The sequence below is a fragment of the Pteronotus mesoamericanus genome, unplaced genomic scaffold (genome assembly GCF_021234165.1).
Source record: "Pteronotus mesoamericanus isolate MK-2021 breed Mesoamerican mustached bat unplaced genomic scaffold, CSHL_Meso_final scaffold_1066, whole genome shotgun sequence".
In the NCBI taxonomy this organism is placed as follows: domain Eukaryota; kingdom Metazoa; phylum Chordata; class Mammalia; order Chiroptera; family Mormoopidae; genus Pteronotus; species Pteronotus mesoamericanus.
This window is the reverse complement of record NW_026555299.1, coordinates 1,065,338-1,072,432: the sequence shown is the minus strand read 5'-3', so window position 1 is coordinate 1,072,432 and position 7,095 is coordinate 1,065,338.

The following is a 7,095-nucleotide window of genomic DNA, read 5'->3' as shown; positions in this document are numbered from 1 at the left end:
CATTATGGTTGTGTATGTTATATTTGTGGAATCAGGGAAGAGTACATTGAGATTCTTCGTAAGCTTTTTGCAACTCTTTGTAAGTCTGAGATTATTTCAAAATGAGAAGTTAAAAAATAAAAATCAATGAAAACAAATGAAGTAAAAATGACTCCCTGGTTTTTAGATTGAAGTGCCATTTACTGAGATGGTGGGGGGTGGGGCGGGGTGGGATGTGAGAGAGGCAGGAGAAGAGAGGAAGACCGAGACTTCACTCCTGGACACTGCGTTTGAGATACTGGTGAGATGGCCAAGTGGATGTGTCAAAAAGGGGGGGCCAGGTACTGTTCTGGACATCATGGATGAGCTCCGAGACCCGGGGGAGTGTACAGAAACCATGCAAGTCAACCTCCCGGTGGGAGCCCTGTGCCTGAGGTGAGGCAGGACCCGGACAGTGAAGGGGAGCGTGCAGGGCGCGTGTGTGTGCAGGGGGTCTGTGGTATGCAGGCATTCTGCTCAGCTCTCAGTCACCTGAGCCTCTCAACAACCAGACCCAGTAGGACTTATTCTTCCCAGTTTACAAAGGAGGCAACAGACTCAGAGCGGTGCTAAGGTTAGCTCAAAAACACAACTAGGGAGTGGGAATGTGAGGGCTGTCTGACCCCAACACCGGTAAGAGATTTTCCCACTTGGAGGTACTGAGCACCCACAGCAGAGATGGGTTTATTAGCTTCCTAGGGCTGTTGGAATAACTCACCATGCACTGGGTAGCTAAAAACAACCTAAATTTCTTCTCTTTCAGTTCTGGAGGACAGGAATCCAAAATCAAAGTGTTGGCAGGGCCATACTCCCTCCTCCACCTTTGGGAGAGAGTCTTTTCCTGTCCTTCTAGCTTCTGGTGTGGCTCCTGACAGTCTGGCAATCTTTGGTATCCCTTGGCTTGCAGCCCAAATCACTCTAATCTCTGCGTCTGTCTTCACATCATCTTCCCTGTGAGCGTATCTCTCTGTGACTTTGCCTCGCCTCCTGCCTCACTCTTGTAAGGACATTCGCCACTGGATTTAAGTCTGACTCAGATAATCCAGGATGAGCTTGCCATCTTAAAATCCATAACTACATCTGCAAAGGTTCTTTGTCTAAAGAAAAAGACATTCACAGGTTCTGGAGATCAGGATGTGGGTACATCTTTTCAGGGACTACCATTCAACCCACCACACTGGGCTAGAGAGGGCTACAGCCGTAAGCCTTGGAAATCTAGTAAAACACTTTTTTAAATTGTATTGATTTTTAGAGAGAGAGGAAGGTGGGAGGGAGAGAGAGAGAGAGAAACATCGATTTGTTATTCCACTTATTTATTTATTCATTGGTTGATTCTTATGTGACAGGGATTGAACCCACAACCTTGGCGTGAACAAGGAGTTCTAGTGGAGTGTATCCGGAAAACATTCTAACCAATGAGCTACCCGGCCAGGGCGTAAAACACTTCTTGAACTTGAAAAGCAGGCTGACTTTCAGAGTTTCTCTTCACCCAGTTTCACAAAGGTGTCTCTTTGCAGAATGGATCAGCAGCCTAAACGCTGCCAACACATGCGGCTTGGACTTCTAGACTGCCTGTGATTATGACAAAACTCTCTGATTCGAGGGCCTGATGACAAAACGTAATGTACGGTAAATGTGCCTGGGAGGGTGCCCGCTCAGAGTTTCAAGTGTTGGGGAAGATGTGTGTAGAGTTGTGCCGAGATTATTTACTTCCCCAAGGAGAGCCGTAGTTACCCAGGCAGCTCATTGCCTTCCTCTACAGGAACAAGCTTAGCTGGGGTTCCTTGGGCAAGTTTTCTTTGTCATGGGCTCTTGGAGTTAACACGTCATAGCAGGGACCGGAGCCAAACAGGGCAGTAGAGAGGGGAGTGGGAAGAGGGGAATGTAAAGGAATGCAAATGTAGTTCTCCCGGTCCCACTAGCATGTGACTCACAAGGAATGGGCTTGGCTGTCACACAGAGAAAACCATTTTCATCTCTGCCACTTGGGACTTGTGCAGTCCTGGAACAGACCTCTGGCAGCAGAAGAGCGAGTGGAAGGCACTGCCAGAACGCGAACCCCTGGTCTCTGATTCTCCAGTCCCCCCTCTTTCCATGATGGTTATCTGACCGGTGAGAACTCCTGAGAACAGCAAAGCTTCTTCCCTGCCTTCATTAGACCTCATCAGCAAATAGCATACCCTAAGGAGATTGTATAACAGCTTCTATTTGTAGAACACTTTACAGTTTGCGCAGCGCTTTCACATATATTATGTCAGCACGCTGGCAATCACCCTGAAAATCTGGCTGCCCAGGGAAGTTTCCTGGCACCCTGTACCTACGGTATTTCAGGACAGGATGTTGATTTAGCGCGGGGATGGTGCCTCATCCCCCACAGTAAAGACAGAAGGTGGGTTTTCTCTGACACTTCCAAATCTCCCCAAAATTGTATTTTTTGAAAATAAATGCTATTCCCAGAGTGTGGGAGCCATTTAGCATTATTACAAGTTTATTTACCTTTGGGCATTTCAATAGGTATTGGAGATGCCAAGCAGCAAGGACTCTGAATGCTGTATTCAGTCTGTTTCCAATCCTTCAGGAAGAATTTCAGCTTCAGGTCCCTGCAAGCTCTGCAAACCCCTTGAGAAGTGCAAAACACGGGATGGAGTTACCGTGGGTAGGAAGCCTGCACATGCCATCCACGTGGATTACAGACGGTTCTGCAGACTCAGCAGAGCATCTGGATTCATAGACAGCCTTGATTAGAATAGAGGCATGTATCAGCCTGCACCAGTAAAAATGCTTCCTACTAGATGGAAACTTCCTACAGGGAGGCCAGAGTTCAAAGCAGTCACTGGTTTCTGCTGCTTTAACAGCAAGTCACAGGATCACAGATTGTTAAAGCTGGAAGAGATCTGAGACCCCCTCATCCTTCCCCATGACTTTATGATGAGGAAACTGAGGTGCAGAAAAGTGAAATGATGAACCCGAGATCACACAGTCTAAGAACAATGCTCTTCCCACTGCGTTACGTTATTTGTTCCAGAAAACACCTAAGCGACCTATTGTTTTGCAGACCAAAGGAACTGGCATCATTCAGGGTCATGCTCATGGTCTGCCCAGCTTCCCGTGCAAACACGAGACCTTCATTTGCTATCACCAGCAACTTTGGAATGAACTGCCTTGTGAGGCCTTATATCAAAGGCAGGGTCACAGACAGGACCAAAACATCTATAAACGGGCTGGCATGGCACGGCGTCTCAATGGCACAAAACCAGAGCAATGCTGCACCATTAGCCTCTTTAGCAGATTAGCAGCATCAAAAACATATATATGTATGAAATGCTTTTGTCCACCCTGCACTTGATGTTTCATCAGATGGGAATGGATGACATCAAGCACCTGGGCAGTTATTTTGTGGCAAAACAAAGCAAAACCCAGGGCAAGGATGCCCAAACACACAACCCGAAACAAGTGCTTTGCTGGCAGGCGAGGCAGGTCTCCACTGGCCACACATAGCTCGCGTGACCCACCAGGGAACACACCCCAATCCTGCAAGCAGTTTCTGGGGAGAGTCGGCATGGAGAGGGGCGTTTCCTTCGCTCACAAATCCATCATGGTTCACTACTGCCTCCCTGCCTTTCTATTTCTTACTCTCCTCTGCTCTCCCTCAATCGCTCAAGACTCAGTTTAAGTGTCACCTCTCTCTGGGATGACTTCCTTGATATTCTCCCTTCTCTATCCTTCTCCATGCTGCGTTAAGGTATCCTTTTCCTCTGTCCCCCACCTTCCATCCCACCAGAACCCAAGCTCCCTCTTTCACTGAGTTTATCATACTCTATAGTAGTTGTGATACAGTAAGCAGTTGGACAGGCATGAGCAGAATAGGAATTGCAGTCCAGGTATGGAAGGCCACCAGGGCAGAAAGCAGCAGGTGACCAGGTGGGACCTCGCCCCCAGGGTGACCTTTCCTCTCCTGGCATGTTGCTACTCATGCAGTAGACCCCCACCCCCACCGCAGCTTAGAGGAACTAGAGGGCTGAAAAATAGCCACATAGGACTCCCATACAAGCCCTTGCACAACCATTCCCTTAAGCATTAAACCCTCAGGACAATGAGGTTCTGACTCACATCAAATAATCTTGAGAACAAAGCCTCGGGTCTGTTCACCGGGCAGACAGAGTTTTGGTCAGACTAGAGATAACACCTAGGCCTCAGTTGTGTTTCAGCTCCAGGACCAGAAAAGCAGCAAGGCCAGGTCATGCCAGGGTTGACATCAATGATCCCCTGTCCTGGCGCCAACCAATCAGTGGAGACCATGACCCTGGAGGACACACACCTGGAAAGCTGATGAATTTTCTATTGAGACCCTCCTGAGACCTCCCCTGAAACCCCCACCTTTGGAAAGCAGATAAAACCCTCAAGACAAAGGGCACTAGCTCTCCTGAGCAGCCCATACACTGCCCCACCCCCTTCTTTCCCCAGAGTGCTCTTTCTGGGTCATTGCCGGAAACTTCCCCTGCTCCTTCCTGCAGATGCATTTTCTTTGCCTTTATTTCTCCTAAGCTTCAAGGGCTCTTCTTTTGCCTCTTTTTTCCTGAGCCCACACAGCCCAGCTGGTTCACTTCTTCTATGGCTCACTTCTCCTACTTCTGTGACTTTCTAAATAAACTTTCCCTTGGCTCTGAATTCTTTCTTAGTCAAAACTCAAGGACCGAGGTCTAATATCTGGTGCCATTTGCCATTAAAAGTTGTATATTTAGCTCCAACCAGCGTGGCTCAGTTGGTTGGGCGTTGTTCTGGAAAGCGAAAGGTTGCAGTTTTGATTCTCGGTCAGGGCACCTGCTTAGGTTGCAGGTTTGGTCCTGGTCGGGTGGTGGGGGTAGGGGGGTGGTTTCAAGAGGCAACAGATCGAGGTTTCTCTCTCAGCAATGTTTCTCACCCTTTCTCCCTCCCTTCCCTTCTCTCTAAAAATAAATAAATAAAATCTTAAAAAAAAAAAAACAGTTGTAGATTTACTTGTCTATTAAAAGGCACATTCCCTGGGGACAAAGAGCATTTTCGTGTCAGTATTCTTTTTGAAATAGCGCCAGGCACAGAATAGGTTTTTGATAAATGTCAGTAGAATGAATGGACTCTGAATTCTTCTGCCTGCCATTCAACCACCGCCTTTATTTGGATTTTCTTACTCTGCATGGATAGTCAGTGTGATCAGTTTTCTCCTCTCTTCAGGCTGTCTCCTAATCTGCTCATAAATGTCAATGTCCCCAAGCCAAACACCATCAGGGACAGTCCTGTACAGAGTTGAATTTAGGGTTTACTGCTCATTGCAACAGAGGATGCATACCATGGGGACTGTGGGCCGTCTCTTTAAAGTGTTAGAAAGAATTTACAGGATTGGCTCGTGTTGGATGATTTGGGTAAGTGTTCAAAGAAGCAGGGCTTTATTCTGGATTGGAAGATGTCAGGAAATGGTGGTAATTCTATGATTGTATATCAATAAACCCTCTTGGTAGAAGGGGAGAAATGAAGCAAAGCTAAAGCTGTGATTATCAAAGAAGCTGCAGTCATTCACATTGGCCAAAATAATAGGGAGCTGTTTGGCTTTTGTGTGTGTGTGTGTGTGTGTGTGTGTGTGTGTGTGTGTGTGTGTGGTTGGGCCAATGTTCATACAATTGCCTGTGTTCAGACATGAATGAACACGTTTTTGTGATGATCTACCATGGTCACAAAGTGACCTTGTCTGGTTTTGTGAAATTGTTCATTTCGACAGAACACCAAAGCCTACCTAATAGTACCAGGCCAGCTCCCAGATGCCAGGGGCTGCTTTTCTCCTTCTTGGAACCCATGCCCACGGCTAACTTTTATTAAGCTATTTCTCCACCTTGGATGCTCTTCTTCCCCCGGGCCAACTCCGCGAAATCCCGATTTCCCTGTGAGACTTTCCTAAATGCTTCTTTCTCCATTTGATTCTTTTCTGATTGCATCTGAAAAGTCTGGGTTGGCATGCCACAATTTAGTACTCAACTGTGTTCTATCCTGAATTGTTTGACTTGTTTCGCAAGTTTTTTTCTTCTCTTCTCAATAGGTTGTAAACCAGCGTCCCTCAGACGTGAGCCTCCTGCTGAGGTGAAACTAATGGCTGCTCTGATTAACTGGGGCCAGCTTGCTTTTGTAACAGAGTTTCGAAAACACAGCTCCATACCAGCAGGGGAGACACCACCAGCTTGCCCCCTCGAAGGTTGCCATTTATAACACGGAGCTGATCTTTCCATCCAGAAAGCACTTTCGAATTTTTCTTCTGGAGCATTCGTTTCCAAAAGTAGCATTTCGAGATGTCTTTCATCCCTACCTGTCCTTGAGTGCAGGCTCTAACGTTAACGCATTTTTGTCTCCTCTCACCGTACCAAAGCTTAGCAGGTGGAAGAAAAGCCCCAACAGTCCCCGACTAACCACAGCTCCAGGCTGGCTCGTCGCACAAAGTGGGGTGCATCCAAAATGTCTCCTCTCGGACCGGGTGGAACAGCGTAGCCTCACCTTTGAGGCTCACTGCCCTGGCATTTGGCTGAAGTCAGGGCATAAGAACTCTAAACCGGGTTGGCCTGCAGACCCTCCAGCGCATCATTGCCCCAGGAGGACACTCAGCAGGTTCGGGGAAAGTGGCTAATTTCAACCACTCTTCATAGACTTGCTGAGATTCTATTGAGCTGGAGGGATATAAATACTCGACACCGATCACAAAATTTGCGGGCGGGAAGAGCTAGTTAGCACGGCAGGGAAGTCGCCAGCTAGCTACAAAGCCACCTTTTTCCATATACTGCTCAGCCAATGCCAAAGCCCGAGCGGGGCTGATCACCAATTAAAAGGCGGAGAAGGCGGAGCCGAATCTTTGATTGGCACATGGCCTTCAGACCCTCAGAAGCCTGGCAGCGTCGCGTCTGAAGAGGCTTCAAGTTGGGTGTCCTAGCACTGGCGGCCATCTTTATTTCTGGCAAGTCGGCTGACTGGACTAGATAAGAGCCAGCACGTAGGCTATACCCCATTTCTCTAGGGAGCCCAAGAGCTCCCTCCGCGCGCACACTTCCCATCTCTCCGCGC